This window comes from Somniosus microcephalus, chromosome 5 (genome assembly GCF_052327205.1).
Source record: "Somniosus microcephalus isolate GS21.2 chromosome 5, FLI_Smic_1.0, whole genome shotgun sequence".
NCBI lineage: Eukaryota > Metazoa > Chordata > Chondrichthyes > Squaliformes > Somniosidae > Somniosus > Somniosus microcephalus.
In genome coordinates this window covers 273545943-273568163 of record NC_140991.1, presented here as the reverse complement: position 1 = coordinate 273568163, position 22221 = coordinate 273545943, and the positions used below count along the sequence as shown (strand labels likewise).

At 47.0% G+C, this 22221-nt stretch overlaps 1 protein-coding gene across 7 annotated transcripts in view; it reads left to right on the top strand.

The window, feature by feature from the left end:
- The window catches only part of elmo1 (engulfment and cell motility 1 (ced-12 homolog, C. elegans)), a 351678-nt gene that overhangs the window by 270325 nt on the left and 59132 nt on the right, over positions 1-22221 (top strand). Inside the window, exon 1 of one of the 7 annotated variants that reach the window (XM_085988969.1) lies at positions 3570-3672. The exons of the other annotated variants lie outside the window; for them this stretch is intronic. The gene's annotated coding sequence lies outside the window, so the exon portion shown is untranslated. Of the gene's footprint in view, positions 1-3569; positions 3673-22221 lie in introns of those variants that run through there. 7 annotated transcript variants of the gene reach the window in all.

The following is a 22221-nucleotide window of genomic DNA, read 5'->3' as shown; positions in this document are numbered from 1 at the left end:
ACAATAGAGCTGATCAGGAAAGAGCCCAGGTGGTTATGGCTCAGTCAGCTGTGGCTCAGTGGGTAGCACACTCGTCTCTGAGTCAGAAGGTTGTGGTTTCAAGTCCCACTCCAGGGACTTGAGCACATAAAGCTAGGCTGACACTCCAGTGCAGTACTGAGGGAGTGCTGCATTGTCAGAGGTGCCGTCTTTCGGATGAGACGTTAAACCGAGGCCCTGTCTGCTTTCTCAGGTGGACGTAAAAGATCCCAAGGCACTATTTCGAAGAAGAGCAGGGGAGTTATCCCTGGTGTCCTGGCCAGTATTTATCCCTCAATCAACATAACAAAAAAACAGGTTATCTGGTCATTATCACATTGCTGTTTGTGGGAGCTTGATGTGTGCAAATTGGCTGTCTCATTTCCCACATTACAACAGTGACTACACTCCAAAAGTACTTAATTGGCTGTAAAGTGCTTTGAGACGTGAGATAAATAACCAGAAAATCTGTTTTAGATGGTGGATGAGGGATAAATATTTACCAGGACTCTGGGGAATACTCCCCTATGCTTCTCATCCGGGGCCTCGGTTTAACGTCTCATCTGGAAGACGGCACCTCCGACAGTGCAGCAGTCCCTCAGCACTGCACTGGAGTGTCGGCCTGGATTATGGGCTCCAGTCTTTAGCGTCTCAGGAAAGGTTAAAGAGGCAGAAAAGTCTACAGGAGTACTTCCTGTTCAATGGAGTCACTCATACTATCTGGATCAATAATACAGGTTTCATTAGTGGAAGTTTTACGTGTCACCCTCATTGCTAGCCCACTCCGCTGATGGTCATCGATGGGAAACGACTGTATGCACCCAATGCCGGCTCAACAGAAAACAGCAGGAGCTGTGGCTTCAAGCCAATCTGAGGACTACTCAGGAAACCCTGCCAAACCATGCTGAAGGCTGCAAACATCAGTAATCATTGGTGAAGAGTGACACTTGGAGAGGACCTAATTAAAGTTTTCATGATTGTGAAGGGCATTGATTCAGGCACTATGCTTATTGTGATGAAGGGTTCAAACACCAAACAACACAGTTTACAGTTTGGGAATAAGAATATTTTTGCCCAGGTGGTGCTAAGGATTATGAAATAAGCTTTTGATGTGAACAGTATAAATGGCTTCAAGAAACTATTAATTGCTCTTTTGGAGAGAGGTTGGATATGGTGAGAAGATGGGTTTGATCTGTGAAAATAGCTCTGGCTCCTTGAGGGGAGAGGTTTGGAACCCTGAGTTTAGTGGCGATACCGGACATATGATGTACAAATGCGCTCTTCACAGATTAATTCTTTGCAGCAGATCAGGGATCTAACCACCAGGGGGACTTGTCAGACTCTCCTGGATTAATAGTAAATGTTTTTTATGGAGATTGATGGTACAGTCTGTAATATCCCTTAAACATCTGCTCAATATGCAAAATGATGTCTGGGTTTTATAACACTTAAAAATGTTCAGAATTAAAAGCTTGCAGTTATGTAGATTAAGAGAGTAAAAAAGGAAATATATCTTAATTACCATCATCAAGTTCCTCTCTCATAGTGCATTTCAAGGCATTAAAACAATAAAAGTGAAATCAGCCAGTTTCAGAGCATCACTTAAACAGATTAAAATGTGGTTTTATTTGAAAAATTAATAGGATTATTTGTAGATGCAGGCATTGTAAAAGTTGCCTTTGATTTCAGTATTAATATTTAAGAAAGAAATACTTGCATTTATATAGTGCCTTTCAAGAGCTCGGGCTGTCCCAAAGCACTTTACAGATAATGAAGTACTTTTGAAGTGTAGTCACTGTTGTAGTGTAGGAAGCACGGCAGCCAATTTGCACACAGCAAGATCCAACAAAAAGTCATGAGATAAATGACCGGATAATCTGTTTGTGATGTTGGCTGAGGGATCAATATTGGCCAGGAGAGAACTCCCCTGCTCTTATTCAAAATAGTGTCCTGGGATCTTTTACATCCACCTGAGGGGGCCAACGGGGCCTCGTCCCATCCGAAGGACGGCACCTCCGACAGTGCAGCACTCTCTTGGTACTGCACTGGGAGTGTCAGCCTGGATTTTGTGCTCCAATCTCTGGAGTGGAACTTGAACCCACAACCTTCCGAGGTGAGAATGCTACCAGCTGAGCCACGGCTGACATCGTGAAGAGCTTGCATTTCATAGCACAATGAGGAAGCTATAAAATACTCTATGATGATGATCATATTATCCTACCCCTTATTTCCAGCTTGGCCTTTGGTGGACTAGCTTATAAAAACATGGTTACAGTGAAGGCTTTCACTGCATAGTACTGACCTGCCTTTGATGGGATTCAATGTAAAATGGGGAAAGGGAAGTCTGACAACCTCACATCACAGTCACTCTTGTGTTTGGGGGGGGGGGTCGATGGGGAGCTGTGGCTCTGAGTATCGACCATTTCAAGGCAGAATGTACCACTAGCTATTCAATGCTGGCTGTCAAAACATTGCATGCATGTCATTCTCAATCGGAATATACACGCTTGAATAAATTACAAACAACAGTTCTCATCTTGTTAGCTTATCGCAACTTTCGTAGAATAGTTAATAAGTTGGCGTGAAACTCCAAGGATTATTACCACCGTTAAAAAGCAAAATGTAATCTAAGCGATGGCAGGTAAATTTGTTTTTAATTGATCGTGACATGACATCTAGATGCTTGAAAAACCAGACAGAAAAGAAAATATGGTGCGTATTCCGTGATGTAGAGAGAGAGAGCGAGTGAGCCCCTAGTTTGCTGTTTTAAGTGTATCAAATTTTGAGGCAGTCATATTCAAGGAACTGTTTGTAGTGCCTGACATAATAGTCTCCAGGTCTTTGCGTTTTGTGCCGAGGGAGAATTGGACTGAAGAGTAAACAGTGGAAGAATGTAATAGTTCCTGCTAACAGGCGGAGGCGAAAGACAAAAAAGATTCTGTCAGCCTCTAGGTTAAAATTACAAACAAGTATAAAAAGATGGGCCGGCATCTCTAATGAGGCTGACAGCAGATGTTCACTACAGATCTTGACTTGCTGCCGGAGTCTGTTTCCATGGTAATGGAAAATGGTAATTACTAAGCCTGGGTGCTTTTTCTCTCTCTCCGCTCCATGACACATTGGTGATTTTAATGAATTTGATCTCTCTCTCTCTCTCCTTAATTGTCGAGCCCCTATATCTCCTGCCTGACAGGCTGAGATACATAAGATCGGGCTGTTAGTGCGCGCACAATGCTTGTAGTGCCGAGGGATACTGGAGAAGTGGGCAGGCTTTTCGGCATCTTTAGCCGTCTCCCGCGATTGGACGTTTGCACAGAAGCACTGGCCAATCCGCACGTCGACAGGTAGAGATTACTCTATAAACATGGGCAAAGCCGCTCACTCCTCTTCAGATTTGGAGCTTTGCCGCTTGAAGTTGATACCAGCAAATCTCCCTTGGATGGATTGAAAGTGTTTTGTTTTAAAATATTTTGCATCAAAAGAGCTCCATTGGGGGACCATCTGTTACTAGTGTCTGCTGATAATCTTGGAACAAGATTGTTCCTTCCTCCACCCACCCACCCCCTCCAACCCCCACCCCACACCCCCTTGCTTTTTCTTTGAGCTCCGTAAATATAGATTTGCAACCTGCCACGATGGACCAGCAGCATCTGTGTGAGTAGCTGTTACAATTCTCCGCGCAATTGCAGCTATTTACTGCATGTATGGGTTAATTTTAATTTTTTTATTTGCATGTTAATGCCTCTGTTTTGTATAAACTGGCAGAAGTAGGACTGTTGCCCTGGGATTTGCAAGTTTCCCAGCTTTTCTGTTTTTCTTCTGTCAGAGGTTCTATTTTCCCATTGGATTTCTCCCCCTCGTGTGTTGTAAGCTTACAGGGAAAACCGATAGATTTCATATCCTAATAATTGGAATGATAACAGTCGTGACTTTACAATTCCACTATTATAATGCTCAGTGGGGTCAGGACTGCTGTTTAACATGTACTTTATTAACGGTTGGTGATACTGTTAAATCAGTGTGGGGAAAATACTCCCAAGATTAAAAGGAATGACCGCACCAGAGGATTAAAGCAATTATTTAACTTGACTATAGAAAGCTCGCCCTAAGTAAGATATTCATCCGTGCAAATGAAGCCTGCTTCTTCATTAACCTTTAAATATTTACATTCAGTAATCCAGTCCTGGACGCCTGTCTAATAGTGAACTTGAATAGTCACAGTAAATCTGAAAGTGGTTAGTGATCTAATATTTTTTTGGATAACCTTGATCGAATTGTCTGAAGTGACTTTAAGTTGCTTTGTCAGATCCATGTTAAGAAACTGTTTGGACACAGGTGCAGAAATCCCCAAGAATATATATATCACTTGTTCCTGTAGGATTTTTTCTAGAATTCCCATAATGTGGGATATAAAGTGCACTTAACATTGGCTGATATGAATGGGGTTGACCGTTACAGTTTAGACTCCTGTCTTTCCCGCTGAAGAAGATGGAAAGGAGGAAAAATTGGGAGAATGAGTTGGGTGCAGGGAATACTGAACCTAATGGGTGTGGCTTGACATCCAAAACTGATAGGAAACTGAGCGATCATAAGGATGGCAGGCAGGCTGTGACAGAGGAAAAAAAACTCAGAAGTGGTGAAGTTAGGGATCCTGTTCCAAATTTGGGGTTGACGATTTTGATCACACCACTGGGTTGGTCGGAAGGGATTGCTGATTGAAAACCAAGTCCTATCCCGCAGGGAAGGAGGGAAAGCAAATCTTGGGGGCCGTCAGCCCAATCCCCCTCACACACACATCTCTCCACATCCAACTCACAGCAGTTCTTCAACACACGTCCCCTTATTCGTGGAAGTTATAGCACAGGGAAACCTGGTGGAAAACGGGTGAGATTTGAACAGATAACAAAAGTATTGGGAGTGCATTTCAATTGATTGTTACACATGTGCCAAGTGTTGTCAACCACAAGCTGTTGCACTGTGAAGAAACCCAGCTCTCAACATTGCACTTTAAAAAAACAATGACCTCCCTTCTCTCTCCTTTCCGTTTCCACGTCGCGACTCTCAAAAAAAAAAAAAAAAATTAGTTGGTGTTCAAATGTGTTCCTTGACTTGTGCTGTCTCCAAGTGCATTATGTAATTTTTTTTTTTTTAAAAGATTTAGTTTGAAATCTTTCACTTGAATTTATGTTTTAGTGATTTGATACTTTCTCTGATGGGTTTTGTTGCAGGGTGGGCTTTTTCTCTTTGATTGTTTTAATGCTGCACCTAGAGAAATCTCCAGGTTGGGGATATTAAGCACAGTGCTTATCTAGTCATAAACTAAGGTGGAATTTCACAGCGACATTCCAGATGCTGTTTCTCAGTAGGAGTACAGTGAATCTTTCATTGTAGTCAGTCCCTGACAGTGTAATCAAACTGCGAACCTTGTATCAAGGGAGGTCGTGAGGTGAAAGTGGCTTTTAAATGAGACCAAATCAAGCAGTGTGGAGACTAAACGTAGTATTTTTGAAGCATTGCCCATTTATATACATGCATACTAGTCAGAACATTTGAGACACTGATTATGGATGAGGTTTGAAAATCTCAAGTAACATATTTTAGGCTATACTCTAGCATTGGGCAGCCTTTAATTGAACTGTTTATAAGCTGGCCCATCTGTCACAGGAGGGCAGATGATTCCTTTCATACCATATTTGTCACCATTTTCATTGAGCTGCTATCATGCTGGTCAATGGCTGGAGTTGCTATGCCTGTGTTTGTGTCCCCAAAATTTTTGGAAAACAAAAATGGCTTTTTTAAGTTTCACAGTTAGTGGTCGTATGTGAGAGGTTCTAACCTGTTGAAATTCCATGGCAGTCTAGGGCTATGTGTGTCCCAGTCTGGGAAATCTAATGGCGATACACAGTATGTCAGTGATGTCAACACTGGACAAACGCAATACTGTGGGCCTTGGAACAGCAAAGTGACTCGAATATGGTCTCCTTCTTCTCTTCCTTGGTCTCTTTCTCTCCTTTCTCAATTTTTTAATTCTTCCTCTGCTTACCTTTCTCACTATTTCTCTCTCTTCACAATCTGCCTATGATTTGCGAGTGTTTGCTTTCGCTTTCCCTCACTCCGAAGATGAGTCTATCCCAGCAAAACAGCACGAGAAATACTGAGGTGGGCACCACACACAAGCATGAGATTCAGATCCTGAGGAGGGTGTAAAAATCGGGTAGCCAGTTGGTGAAGGATAAAAGACGAGCCTGGTCTGTGAATAAAGGCTTGCTTACAAGCCTCTATTCGCAGAGACACACATTACATATTGTGCACCCCCAAGATAAGCTTGCAATCCTTCCCCAGCCTACTCCCATATATATGAGAGCAAGAGAGTCCCCAAATAATTCCCACCACCTGCATACAATTAACACTCAATTGCTATATACCACTTAAGTACAATGAACAGTGGGCAGGCAGGAGATCGGAGGCTCATACACGCAACTCCTGCGTGTGGCTCGGTAAGCCTGTCGTGCCCATTCAATGCCAGGCATTAGCTTTGGACTGTTCGAAGATCTGAATTTTGATCCTTTTAACTCGGTGTCTTGATGTTACAGATGAACACATATCTTTATCTGAGTCTGTTCTAAAATTAGAAAAGTCTATGTCATCAAGGCAGGAAAATTTGAGCCAGTCGGACAAAAGCAATTTCATTAGTACATCTCCTTCTTTATTCTGTCCCTCCCCTCCGCCTCTCCTGAAAGCACTGGTTCATGATGGACCACAGTTCAAGGGAGCAGGGCGCCCTCCAATCTCCATGAAGTGGCCGTTCTTCATGTGTTAGCTTTGACGGTGAGTGTCGACTAGGTGTTCGACCACAGGAGGGCATCACAGGCAAGTCTGAACCAGTCATCAATGGACCATCCTCCATGCGAGCATGTCTCCTGCAGGGGTCACGGATAACGATCAAGTGCAGGCTAATTGCTGATCTTTGACCTGTCGGGAAATGCTGTATGGCACAAAGAAACTGAAAGAGGAAAAAAAGGAACTGAAAGGAGGAGTAATAACCGTGTGCACTTATTCCCTTATTTCATCAAAATAATACATTCTTCTTGAGATATATTACCCTCAAAGAAAGAAAGATCTTGCATTTATATAGCTCCTTTCACGACCTCAGGATGTCCGAAAGCGCTTTACAGCCAATGAAGTACATTTTTTGCTGTTGTAATGTAGGAAACGTGGCATCCAATTTGCACACAGCAAGCTCCCATAAACAGCAATGAGATCCTTGGGACAAAGTTCCTGAAGTGAAGGAAATGAGAACTCGCCCTGATGGATCACTTGGTAAATTCATTGTCTAATGGTAGAACTGAGCCCTGTAGCTCAGGAAAGCTCTAGGTTCGATCCACAGTTTCTGCCAAGTTAACTGATCCCAACTGGGAAGGCAACGGAGGGACTACTGTTGGCCTCAGCACCACTGGGGTTGCTGCTGCTTATTATCCGACCGTGCCCCCCCCCCCCCCCGCTAGAAGCTGTTCATGTGTGAAGGTCAGTGGAGGACAGGATCTGGTGGGCATTGATTCCCTCCCTGCCCCTTCCCATGGTTGACCAGTGTGCTGAAGCTCCTTGTCTTAGGCCCACATAATTGTATGGCCACTGGAGGGCTGCTGGTTCCTGTGGAAGAGTCAGCTGAGGAGGAGGGGAGAAACCTGAGGGAACAAAAAAAATAACATTGCAATATTTGCAAAGACAGGAAAATGCATTTTATAACTGCGACCTTGATGGAGAAACACCCAGGAGATGAGAAGAGACACTTTTGAATTGAAGCACATTGTATTGTAAATTCACACCACATGTGGAATTCATGGCACATATTATGAAACAAACTGGAGTTTGCATTAAAACCTTGTTCTGTAATACTTTCAGTTGTAAAGCCGTAGAGTCATTTGTACAAAAGTTGTGTTCCAATTTTTCAATAGCCTCTTAACAAAGTTTTAGCCCTGAAATGCAGTCCTGCTGTTAATATAAACACAGTGAGCTGAGCTGTGTAAATACTGATTAGTCCCTATTCCAGTGCAGTACAGGAGGAGCTCCTCTAGGTTTTGTTGGATTTCCAGTGAGCAGACCTGGCTAAATGCTGCACAAGTGAAGTCTTGGAATAGGTTCACTCGTCACGTAAGTATTACATTTAGCGGGAGCCTGATGTGCTTTCCTTTTATTTTAGGGTAAGTGTCTCATTTCTAGGTGGTTATTATGTTTGTGCTGAGGAGAGGGAAGAAGGACCCTCTGCCATGTGTGTTGTTGCCTGTTATTTAATTTGGAAGGCAGTTGCCGTGGAAGCACAGGAACAAAATGCTGGGTCCCGTGGGTTAGGCTGGAGTGGTTTGCATGAGCTGATAGTCCACCTGCTGGGGTATTCTCTCACACAGCGATATATGGGGTTAATTAAGTTGCACGGCAAAAGAAAGTGTTTTTGAGATTGAGATTCTTTGGAGCTACTCTAAAGCTAGCTGCTAGGAAAAGTGCAGGAATGGTTCGGAGAGACTATTCTTCCAGTTCTTTTCCCTCCTTCCCTATGTGCAGATGGGCTTGAGACTCTGAACAGTGGTGCAGCAGCGAATTATGTTACAGGTCTGCAGAATGCCAGGAGGAGACAAGAAGGTTTTCCTGAGCTTACGCGTAAATGAAGCTTGTTACAAATTTGCGTCTGCTGTTGATGCCTTCTCTGGTTCGTTGGCATCAGTTATTTCAGTAAAGAAAGAACAAACTTGCACTTTTCTACATACACTTCAAAAATACTACAATGGCTGTAAAAAGCTTTGGGATGTCCTGAGGTTGTAAAATATGCTATATGAATGCAAGTTTTTCTTTCTTATATACCTCCTTTCACAACTTCAGGATATCCTAAAGCACTTTACACCCAATGAAGTTGTTAACACTGTTCCCAATTTGTGCATAGCAAGGTCCTATAAACAGCAAAGTTACCCCCAGTAGTAAAAGGTCCGATAATCGCGCCCTGCTCCTTGAACAGTGTCATGGGATCTTTTTCATCTCATCTGAAAGATGGCACCTCTGACAATGCGCCATTCCCTCAGTACTCCACTGAAGTGTCGGTCTAAATTATGTGCTCAAAACCTGGAGTGGGACTTGAATCCACTACCTTCTGACTCGAGAGGTGGGAGTGCTAACAATTGATCCAAAATGACCCTTATGATTCTATGTTAGTGGGGCTACTTGCTTAAAAATAAAAAATAGGGTCTGGTAAGGGCCTATTTGCTGATAATTAAGGATCTAGGTCTTGTATTCATTACCTAAAGCGTAAGGCTACCTAATTTTACAAAGCTCGCCGACTTGCTGTTTCTTCTAAATCTTTTATCTAACCTGTAACTCGCACCTTTCAGCTTAAAACCAGGAATCAATCAAAAATAACGCAAGTGTTTCAGTAATGAAAACTCTGCAGTTGCTGGTTAAAGGTAAGCTATACAAATGTAGGAAGTGCTGAACTCTTCCCAGTTGCTTAATAAAGTTAATGGCTGTGTGTTTGTGGATAGTAACCTAAATGCAGTCTTTGTGAGTGGTCCACCAAGTGTGAAAGTATTTTGACCATTCATTTTTATTAACTGTTTTAATGGAGGATGTAGTGATATGAAAATGTTGTATGACTTATTTTCTAATGGAAAAAAATGCACAGATTACATGGTATTCTACCCTTATGTTTGGATAATTTTGGGGTCTAACATGCTTCATGATTTTGAATACTATGTGCTCAACCATTAATTTGGGGGGCTGTGGCTGTCAGGTTTTACCCCTTTGCTATGCCTGTCTGAACTTTATGCATCTCAGAAAAGTTTTCGGGTATGGAGCGCCTCACTCAAATAGCCATGATTCCTGTGTGGGTATAGATGGCGAGCATTAACATGCCATGTTCAACTATGGGCAGCATCACAGCCAATCCTGTCCTTACCCAACCTCTACACGCGTGCACATTCTAGCAGGAATCACTCGACACCGATCAGGAACGGAAACACGGGCCTATTTTATTGCCCCAGACCAGGGCTGCTGAGGCCAATTGTACTGCTTTAGTTGACAGCCCGGCAGAGATCAGCGAGCTCGGGACAAACTGGGAATCAAAGCAGCTTGCTGCTCTCACCTCTGATCAGTGGTGGTGATCATTCATGCGGTTGCTCCAGCATTGTTGAATGGGCTGGCAAATGGCCTTTTTGGACCCGTGTTTGAATCCAGCCTGAACTGATGGGTGTGAAAGTCGCCTCCCTCTGCTGCGTGTAAGGTTATTCAACCAGCATGAGTTTGGGGCAGTTTGAGTTATGGTTGGTGTAGTTTGGTGCTATATTGGACAAACTTTACCCTCTACCCTCTAAGCCATTGGAGATCACTATAATTCTTCTTCTTAGGCAGTCCCTCGGAACCAAGGATGATTTGCTTCCACACTAAAATGAGTTCTCAGGTGACCGATGAGTCCAATGAGGGACCTACAGCCTCTGTCACAGGTGGGACAGACGGTGGTTGAAGGGGCGGGTGGGTGGGGTGCTTGAGTTGGCGTGCGCTCCTTCCACTGTTTGCGTTTGGCTTCCACTTGCTCCTGGCGAAGAGACTCGAGGTGTTCGGCGCCTTCCCGGATGCTTCTCCTCCACTTTGTGCAGTCTTGGGCCAGGGATTCCCAGGTGTCGGTGGGGACGTTGCACTTTTTCAAGGAGGCTTTGAGAGTGTCCTTGAAGCGTTTCCTCTGCCACCCTGGGGCTCTCTTGTCATGTCGGAGCTCTGAGTAGAGCGCTTGTTTTGGGAGTCTCGTATCGGGCATGCGGACGATGTGGCCCGTCCATCGGAGCTGATCGAGCGTGGTCAAAGCTTTGATGCTGGGAATGTTGGCCTGAGCGAGAACACTGATGTTGGTGCGCCTATCCTGCCAATGGATTTGCAGGATCTTACGGAGGCAGCATTGGTGGTACCTCTCCATTGCTTTGAGGTGCCTGCTGTACATGGTCCATGTCTCTGAAGCATACAGGAGGGCGGGTATCACTACTGCTCTGTAGACCATGAGCTTGGTGCTGGGTTTGAGGTCCTGGTCTTCAAACACACTCTTCCTCAGGCGACCAAAGGCTGCACTGGCACACTGAAGGTGGTGTTGGATTTCATCATCGACATCTGCCCTTGTTGACATTGTACATGATCTTCACCACATTGTTGAGGCATGGAAAGTGGTCCACGTTGTCCATGGCCTCGTCATGGATTTTGATAATCGGGGAGCAGTACTGTGTGGCGGGGGCAAGTTGGTAGAGGACCTTTGTCTTACGGATCTTTAGTGTAAGGCCCATGCTCTCATACGCTTCGGTGTAGGTGTTGACGATGGTTTGGAGTTCGATCTCCCAAGTGTGCGCAGACGCAAGCATCATCTGCATACTGTAATTCGATGACAGACGATGGGACGACCTTGGATCTGGACTGGAGGCGACGGAGGTTGAACAATTTCCTGTTTGTTCTGTAGATTAGCTCCACTCCAGCGGGGAGCTTACTGAGGGTGAGAGGAGCATTGCAGCCAGGAAGATCGAGAAGAGAGTTGGTGCGATGACACAGCCTTGCTTGACCCCAGTCCGTACGTGAATTGGGTCTGTGGTGGATCCGTTGATCAGGATCACGGCTTGCATGTCATCGTGAAGCAGGCGGAGGATGGTGACAAACTTTTGAGGGCAGACGAATTTGAGGAGGACACTCCATAATCCCTCACGGTTGATGTCATCGAAGGCCTTTGTGAGGTCAAAGAAGGCCATGTACAGCGGTTGGTGCTGTTCCCTGCATTTCTCTTGTAGTTGACGTGCGGTGAAGATCATGTCCATTGTGCTCCTTAATGGGCGGAATCTGCATTGCAACTCTGGGAGGAGCTCTTCAGCCACTGGGAGAAGGCGATTGAGGAGGATTCTTGCGATGACTTTCCCTGTGGCAGACAGCAGGGAGACTCCTCTGTAGTTACCGCAATCAGACTTGTCACCTTTCTTGAAGATGATCACAATTATGGCGTCTCTGAGATCCCCTGGCATGCTCTCCTCCTTCCGAATAAGAGAAATGAGTTCATGTATTCGCGCCAAAAGTGCTTCTCCGCCATGTTTTAGCGCCTCGGCAGCGATTTCCATCTGCTCCTGAGGCCTTCTTATTCTTCAGTTGTTGGATGGCTTTTTCAACCTCATGCCGGGCTGGGGTTGTGCTGAGGTGGTGGAGGGTAGCATGCTGCGGGATGGAGTGGAGGACACTCGCGTTGAAGACAGAGTCTCGGTTAAGGAGATCTTCGAAGTGCTCCTTCCAGCGGGCACTGACTGCCTCTCTGTCCTTGATGAGCACCTCTCCGTTCTTGGCCCACAGTGGGGTAGGACCTTGGGTGCTTGGGCTGTAGATGGTCTTGACTGCGCTAAAGAATCCACGCACATCGTGGTTGTCGGCTAGCTGCTGGATCTCCTGTGCTTTCTCCACCCACCATCTGTTCTTTAGGTCACAAGTTTTTTGTTGGCCCTCGGCCTTCAGGCATTTGTAGAGCTACTTTCCTGCTCTCGAGTTCTGTTACTGTTTCCAGATCAGGAATGCCTTGCGCTTGCGGTTTATTAGCTCCTGGATCTCCTGGTCGTTCTCGTCGAACCAGTCTTGATGTTTCCTGGTCGAGTGACCGAGCGTCTCTTCACAGGTGCTGATTATGGAGGCCTTGGGTGCAGACCAGGCGCTATGGACGCTGTGTCTCTGAATCACTGGGAGTTGTCAGGTTGGTTGTGAGGCGCTTGAATAGGGCTTTCTTTGCAGGGTCTTTGAGTGCTCCAGCGTTGATTTTCCTGCGGCATTGCTTCTGTTGCCGCCGCTGTTTTGGGGCTACGTTGATGACGATGACAGAGCGGATTAGGCAGTGGCCTGTCCAGCAGTCGTCGGCTCCTGTCATGGCGTGGGTGATGCGGACATCCATGCGGTCCCTCGCTTGGACGATGACGTAGTCCAGCAGATGCCGGTGCTTGGAGCGGGGGTGTTGCCATGAAGCCTTGTACTTGTTTCTCTGACAGAACAAGGTGTTGGTTATGACAAGGCCATGATCTAAGCATATCGTCAGGAGGAGGGTACCATTGGAATTGGCTTTCCCTACCTCCTCTCTGCCAATCACACCTCCCCAGAGATCTGTGTCCTTTCCAACTCTGGCGTTGAAGTCGACAAGGAGGATCAGCTTGTCGCCCGTTGGGACTCGGGACAGGGATTGTTCGAGGCTGGAGTAGAATTCCTCTTTGGTCTCGTCTGTGGCTTCCAGTGTTGGGGCGTACGCACTGGTTCCGGGCTAGGGTGAGTCGTAGAGTCATGAGGCATTCATTTATTCCACAAGGGGAGTCTCTGAGCCGTTCAACTAGCTCATTTTTTATGTCGAAGCCTACCCCATGGAGGCGGCGTTCTACTTCAAGTTTGCCTTTCCAGAAGAATGTGTAACCACCGCCTTGCTCCTTGAGCTGGCCTTCCCCTGCCCGCCGAGTCTCGCTTAGGGCGGTAATGTCTATGTCAAAACGTCTGAGCTCCCGGGAAGGAAGGAAGGAGGACGACAGTAGGAGTATGTTTGTGTGTGTGTGCTAGGCCAATGTAGCAGAGCCTGGTCTCCAATCATCTTGGATCCCCTTGCCATTGGACCAAGACCTTGCTCTGTCAAGCCCGTGTGGTAGCTGGTGTGCAACGGCCACCCCACGTTAAAAGAATTCACGCACAGGCATCTTCCACCCTTTTAAAATGAAGTTTGGGACCTGGAACGTCAGGACCCTCATGGACAACCCCAACAGCAAGATCACTATAATGTAAGCTCTGGAATTCCTTCCTTGAACACCTCTGCCTCTCTCTACTCCTTTAAGACACTCCTTAAAACCTACCTTACGGATGAGACAATAAAGCGAGGCTCCATCTGCCCTCTCGGGTGGATGTAAAAGATCCTATGGCACTATTCGAAGAAGAGCTAGGGAGTTCTTCCTGGTGTCTTGGCTATCATTTATCCCTCATTCAATGCCTAAGACAGATTATCTGGTCATTTAACTCATTGTTGTTTGTGGGACCTTGCTGTGTGCAAATTGGCTGCTGGGTTTCCTACATTACAACAGTGACTACAACTCAAAAGTACTTCATTGGCTGTAAAACACTTTTTGGGACATCCTGAAGCCGTGAAAGGTGCCAAATAAATAAAAGTTTTTTTAAAAATATTTTTTCTTTTCCTCTGACTAAGTTTTTAGTCACCTGTCCTAATATCTCCTCCTTTGGCTCTGTCAATTTTTATCTGATTATGCTCCTGTGAAGTGCCTTGGGATGTTTTACTACGCTAAAGGCGCTATATAAATGCAAGCAGTTGTTGTGTAATGAACTCTTTTTGTCCTCTTCTTCACATTTGTATTCTATCCCTATAATGTGCTCCCTATACGAAGGATGTCTTGCTGCAGTTGTACAGGGCCTTGGTGAGACTGCACCTTGAATACTGTGTGCAGTTTTGGTCACCTTACCTGAGGAAGGATGTTCTTGCCATGGAGGGAGTGCAGCGAAGATTCACCAGGCTGATACCTGGGATGGCAAGAATGACGTACGAGGAGAGATTGTGTCGATTGGGCTTATACTCACTGGCGTTTAGAAGATTGAGAGGGGATCTCATCGAAACCTATAAAATTCTGTCAGGTCTGGACAGACTAGATGCAGGAAGGATGTTCCCGATGGCGGGGGAGTCCAGAACCAGGGGTCATAGTCTAAGGATAAGGGGTAAGCCATTTAGGACTGAAATGAGGAGGAATTTCTTCACCCAGAGAGTGGTGAACCTGTGGAATTCTCTGCCACAGAGGGCAGTGGAGGCCAGTTCATTAAATATATTCAAGAAAGAGTTGGATATATTTCTTGATGCTAAAGGGACCAAGGAATATGGGGAGAAGGCAGGAACAGGGTACTGAATTTGGATGATCAGCCATGATCTCATTGAATGGTGGAGCAGGCTCGAAGGGCCGAATGGCCTACTCCTGCTCCTATCTTCTATGAATCTATGATGCTTTTGACATATTACTGTTTTCTGTTACTTGAAACAAACTCTCTGGTAATCACTAACTGAACATATGGTGTCTGTTTAGCAAAAGACTATGCACTGCTGATTTTGAGTGCTTTCAATGATCAGGAACATAACATGACTCTACTGCTAGTGACTGCAAATTGATTAGGAGAGGTGGTCATTTATGGAGACACTCAAATGTTGGAGAGTGATCCAACACATCATTCTTTCACCTCTGGGACCTGTGTTTGTACCAAGCCTGTACTAATGGCCCGAAAGTATGCACACTTCACGATGAAAATCACCCGGATATGGGCAGCCTCAACCTAATTTCTAGTGGACAACTGCTCATTATTGGGCACAACTTAACACCAAAGAGAGATCATATGCGAATGGCTGGTTTAGACAAACCAAATCACATAGGTACAGTAAAGAATGCTTTTCTGAGATTGGGTCAAGGAACACTTGATTCCCTGTGCACCTGTGCTGAATCTGATTTGGGAGTGCTTGGTGCTGATATTGGCTTCAAACAATCAATAATATGCCATTTGTCAAATACTACATTAACATTCTTGAGCACAGAATTCACCAAATAGAGGGGGGAAAATCTTGTTCATATATAAATAACATTCAAAATGATTGCATTATCAGTTAATACAAACTTTATCTGGGTATATAAAGAAAGAAAGAACTTGCATTTATGTAGCGCCTTTCATGACCGCAGGATGTTCCAAAGCGCTTCACAGCTAATGAAGTACTTTTGCAGTGCCATCATTGTATTATTGAAGGAAACGCAGCAGCCAATCTGCACACAGCAAGCTTTCACAAACAATGAGATAATGACCATGTAATCTGTTTTAGTGATGTTGGTTGAGGGATAACTATTGGCCAGGACTGAGGAGAACTCCCCTGCTCTTCTTCGGATAATGCTGTGGGACCTTGTACTTACCCCTGAGGGGGCAGACAGGGTCTCGATTTAACGTCTCATCCGAAAGACGGCAGCTCCTACATTGCAGCACTCCCTCAATACTGCATTGGAGTGTTGGCTTAGATTTTGTGCTCAGATTTCTGGAGCTATTGTAGTTGGATCAGATTTCATATCTAATATTGGCCAGCTACAGTGCACGGGAACTATGGAAGGTTCATAGTTCATCAGTTCCACTGGAAGCAGAATGACTTGTGTTTGCAAATTGCCCCTGTGTCTATAAACACTAGCTGGACCACTGATTAACATGGTGAGGAATTATTCCTCATCAGACCATGGTACCTTTCACCCTCCATGAGTTGTAACCTGTACTTGCCTTATTTGCACGCATGTAGATCAATGTTCCCTCTTTAAAAAAAAAAATGTTACGCGCAGTACCTTTTAAATTTGCTGCGCGTCCACACGCGCTGTCTATTGGAGGGATCAGCTTGTGAGCAGCCTGCGCAGTCCCTTCCTGATTGCTGCACAGCCACACGCGCTGTCTATTGGATGGATCAGCTTGTGAGCAGCCTGCGCAGTCCCTTCCTGATTGCTGCACGGCTACACGCGCTGTCTATTGGAGGGATCAGCTTGTGAGCAGCCTGCGCAGTCCCTTCCTGATTGCTGCACGGCCACACGCGCTGTCTATTGGAGGGATCAGCTTGTGAACAGCCTGCGCAGTCCCTTCCTGATTGCTGCACGGCCACGCACGTACGCAGCTTAGAGGGAACATTGATGCCGGTGTGTGTTTTAAGCGTGTGTGCTCACAAATATTGGCTAAGTATTTAGCTGTCATCAGATTGTGGGTTTCTTTTCTTTTCCCCTGCTTGTCGACAAATTTAATCGTTGTGTTGTTGCACAATTGTATTTCATAGGAAAGGTCTTCTCGCCCACAAAAAGGTGTTGAGGTTCGGTCAATTGAAAATTTCAAAACATGCATAGATTTTTGTTAGCGAAAGGTAATGGATTTTTGTGAACATTGCTCAGTTATCTAGGTTATTTTGTTTTATTTTCCCAGATTCTTGTCTACACAACTTGCTCGGGACTTTGAAAGTGATTCCCTGTGGCACATATTTAGTTCTGTATCAGAATTTCTGTGCTTCAAGGCATTTGGTGTTCAAATAATTGTCTCAAATACAAGTAGAATTGCACATGACAACCTGTTATTTTTTATTGAAAGAGAAACTTCACAAGGGAATACTATCCCTTTCACCATGTTATTCGCTCTACTTAGTTAATATTTGAGTTTTATATTCCTCGGGCCTGATTTCTTTGTTCTCTTATTTAGACCATCTACAGTTCCAGTGTTCCCTTTCTGCTGCTAGGGATTGTCAATAAATGTTCAGCAGACTTGTATAGAAACCAGCCCCAAAACATCCTTCTCTTCTAAGTAATGAATTCGAGAGACAGGATGTGCTATGCACAGGAACCACATCCTCCGAGATTAAATACTTCTCAACATCAAAATGTTGTGGCTTCCTTGGTGGCCTAAGCTAGTTTTTGTAATAGACTCAGGTAAGGGCAAAGGCCATTCATGCAGAACTGTAACAATGTTGAAAAGAGTTGAGGGCGGGCAGGGGGGGAAAGAGAGGATAAATAAACTGAAACCAAACAGAATAAAAAATGGGGTATGACTGAGAAAAGAAAACATCACACTAATGAAATGAAGAGACGGGTTAGAAATGTGATGGAGTGTACAGAACCTTCTTCCAAACATAGATGAATTTTGAGCGATTGGAATCGCTTTCTCACCTCTGAGAATTCATGACTCTGTGATGTTTGAACAAAGAGCGAAATAGGGTGAAAAACTGTTTTATTTTGCAGGCATCGCAGAGAACCCTGAGCTGTTGTGTCTTGTCATTCAAATATTCACCAGCCAAAGCCCAGGAAACAATCTGTACACGTGTCCCAGGTTCAACATCAAGCCCCCATCCCCTCTTTCCCCCACACCCCCCCCCCCCCCCCAAACAGGTCAGCTACCTCCTGAACCTTTGAACTCTTGGTTGTTAAGCAGACAGGGTTAAAGTCATCAGCTGCCACCGGCTGCAGAGTATAGATCTGGTGCCTCATGGCTGGGGTTTGAAAGATTGAATGATTACGTCGGTGATTACATGAAGCAATCTGTGAATTGCTAGTAGGCGCTAAATCTCCATGAAATGTTGATGCTGCAAATACTTACAATGCACTAATACATTGAAGTCTTCGTAAACGCATAATGTGTTGGCCAAGATACGTTGTACTTCCTACTTCCCAGCACTTGCTGATCCTATACCTTTAGACAGGTATAGGTGAATGGTAGGGTTGCCAACCCTCCAGGATTGTCCTGGAGTCGCCAGGAATTAAATATTAATTTTCTGGACACGGCTGCGAGCAACCCAGGAGAAAAATCACTGGGGCAATAAAAATAAGTTTTTTTTCTTCAAATAGGGTTTTGTAGGAATGTCTAGTTCCTATCCAAAAGACTGAAGTCCACTCAGGTGATCAAATCAACGAGGTTTAATGATAAGTAACAGAGTTTAACAGATAACTACAGGAGAACATCGAATATAGGTCTAGTCAGTTTGGAGGCTCCATGAGGACTGCTAGGGCGGTCCCGTGGCTGACGTCATCACGTTTTTCCCGCCGGTGGGGGATCACGTGATGAACGGCGTGACGTCATCGCATTTGCCCGCGCTATTAAAGTGATCGCGCTCTGTACATGTAAACAGTGAAAACAAAGATACAGACTCAGGCTGCAGGCAACATATTATTAAAGGGAATTATATACAATTGATTGGAGTCCCTTAGTGGCTCCGCCACATGCGCCCCCCCAGAATTGTCTTTAATAGCAAAAGTAAAACGGCGAGGAGGCCTGGCGAGGAGGCCTGACAAGGTTGTCAGATCGACTTCTGTAGCCTGGAAGTGGAAGCTTATGGACGGCGGGCGAGCTGGCGGGCGGTTGTTTTTGATCTGGCACGGCGACTGTGGGCGGTCGGCCACGTTTCGGCGGTTGTGCGATCTCGACTGGGCGGTCAAGGTCCAAGTGAGCAGGCTTCAATCGGTCAACCAAAATGTGGTCCGGTTTACCTCCAGCATCGACCGAAAAAGATTTGTCTCCCAGCTCTATCACACGGAAAGGACCAGTGAAAGGGGGTTTGAGTGGGTCCCGATGCGCGTCGTGGCGGATAAACACATAGTCGGCGTTCTTCAGCTCAGCTGGGATGTGGGAACTCTGCAAGCCGTGATGCGACGTAGGCACTGGAGCGAAACTTTTGGCTGCCTCCTGGTGGCTGATGAGCTGCTGGGGCACGGACCATGGCTCTGTTGGAGACGGAAGGAAATCCCCTGGTACGCGTAGCGGCTGGCCACACACGAGCTCCGCCGAGGACGATTGAAGATCTTCCTTAGATGCCGTACGAAGACCCAAAAGGACCCATGGAAGCCTGTCCACCCAGCCCGCGCCTTGAAGGCTGGCTCGCAGTGCGGCTTTGAGCGACCTGTGGAATCGTTCACACAGGCCGTTCGCCTGTGGATGGTAGGCAGTGGTGCGATGTAGCTTGATGCCGAGCCCCTGAGCCACAGCGTTCCAGAGCTCCGAAGAGAACTGCGGCCCACGATCGGACGAGATGACTGCCGGTACCCCAAAGCGGGCGACCCAAGAGGAGATGAATGCCCTGGCGACGTCTGCGGAAGTGGTGGAAGACAGAGGAACCGCCTCCGGCCATCGAGTGGTACGGTCCACCATTGCAAGAAGATGAGTAAACCCGTGCGAAGGCAGAACAGGCCCCATCAGGTCCACATGCACATGATCAAACCGACGTTCCGGGACAGTGAAAGTGGCCAATGGAGCCTTAACATGACGCTACACCTTGGCCTTTTGGCAGACCACGCAGGTGTTGGCCCAGTCGCGAACATCCATGTGCATGCCCCGCCACACGAATTTGGACGACGTCAACCGTTGCGAGGCCTTCATGCCAGGGTGCGACAACCCATGTATGGCGTCAAAAACTTTTCGGCGCCAGGCGACCAGGACGATAGGGCGAGGATCTCCTACGGCGACGTCGCAGAGTAGCGTAGTGCCCGCGGCATGGAATTTGACGTCAGCCGCTTGGAGGCTAGAGGGGTTGGTTCTGTAAGATTGGACCTCCGGATCCGAGGCTTGGTCCGCAGCCATGAGGGCATAGTCGGTGCCGAGCTGGACTGCATGAACGGTCGCACGGGAGAGGCAATCCGCCATCAGGTTGTCCTTACCGGACACATGCTGAATGTCAGTGGTGAATTCTGAGATAAACGTCAGCTGATGTTGTTGCCGAGCTGACCACGGTTCGGCGGTCTTGGCCATAACGAACGTTAGTGGCTTAGGGTCCACAAAAGCCGTGAACGGACGTCCTTCTAGCAAGAACCGGAAATGGTGGATGGCCAGAAAAAGGGCCAGCAACTCCCGGTCAAACGTGCTGTACTTTCGTTCGTTTCGCCGCAGTTGACGGCTGGAAAACGCCAGCGGTTGCCACGTCCCATGCACCCACTGTTCCTGCACTGCGCCGATGGCATAGTCTGACGCGTCGGTGGTAAGGGCGATGGTGGCACCTGGCAGCGGGTGTGCCAGCATGGTTGCGTTGGCTAAAGCGCCTTTTGTGTCGACGAACGCCCGGTCCATTTCGACCATCCAGCTGATCGGATCCTTGCCGGACTTGCCCTTGAGGGCCTCGTACAGGGGCTGCATAAGCAGAGCTGCATTAGGGACGAACCAGTGATAAAAATTTACCATCCCGAGGAACTCCTGCAGGGCCTTGACGGACTGTGGGCGCGGGAACGAAGTAACTGCCTCCACCTTCGTTTGCAGGGGAATTGCGTTGTCTGTTGTGATGCGATGGCCTAAAAAATCAATCTGCTGCAGGCCGAACTGGCACTTGGCTGGGTTGATGATCAAGCCATGTTGACTGAGGCGTCTAAAGAGGGTGCGCAAATGGCTGATGTGCTCCTCTTTAGTAGGGCTGGCGATGAGGATGTCGTCGAGGTAGACGAAGAGAAACTTGAGGTCCCGAAGCACGGAGCCCATCAAGCGCTGGAAAGCCTGTGCAGCGTTCTTCAATCCAAACGGCATCCGCAGAAATTCAAACAGGCCGAATGGGGTGATGACTGCAGTTTTCGGGACGTCTTGCGGGTGTACGGGGACCTGGTGGTAGCCACGGACAAGGTCGACTTTTGAAAAAATGGTATTTCCCGCCAAATGTGCAGAGAAATCCTGAATATGAGGGATCAGGTACCGATCAGGAGTAGTGGCGTCGGTAGTCGCTGCAAGGCCGCCATCCGCCGCCGGGTTTCGGAACAATGTAGAGAGGCGAAGACCAGGGACTATTCGACCGGCGAATAATCCCTAGCCGCTCCATCGTGTCGAACTCTGCTTTCGCAGCCGCGAGCTTGCCAGGTTCGAGGCGCCGGGCCCGTGCATAGACCGGGGAGCCAGTAGTGGTGATGTGATGTTCGACACCATGTTTCGTGGCCGTGGAAGAGAAAGTGGGTCTGGTCAGGTCTGGGAAATCTCCGAGGAGACGAGTGAAGTCATCCGGAGGTGGGGACGCGCAGGAGACTGTGCGCGCCACGGTGTTACCGCGGTAGCACGGGATGGAGTGAAAAGTGGTCACATTGATCAACCGGCGGTGCCGTACGTCCACCAGGAGGCCGTTGGCGCAGAAAAAATCCGCCCCGAGGATGGCTTGAGAGACTTTGGCCGTGATGAAATCCCAGTAAAACTGCTGGCCGCTGAAGCACACCTGGACCCGCCGGCTTCCGAAGGTCCGAATGGCCCGCCATTAGCCGCCTGGAGGGGGGGGGGGCCCGTGCCCCCCAACTTTTAGATCAAGATTGGACACGGGTAGGATGCTACACTGCGCCACGGTGTCGCAAAGGAAATGTCGACCAGATAGGGAATCGTTGACGAAGAGGAGTTTTCCCGAATTACCGATTGCCATCGCAGTCGCGGGGCGCTCGTTATAACCGGTCCTCCTTCGACAGGGTGGCTGCTGTTTTTTTTTTTATAAGCGAAAAGCTGCAGGGAGGGCGGCAGGATATTGCTTTCGCGCCAAAACGGGCGTGGTAGAAGCACAACCCCGCAGGTTGAGGGGCTGGAGCGCGTCCGTGGGGGATGGGTGCCTCGTGGCAGCGCAGCACTGCCGTGTCACTGCGAAGATCTTGTCTGCATCGGCAGCCAGCTCTGCGCAGTCGGTGACTTCCGACCTGGCTAGGG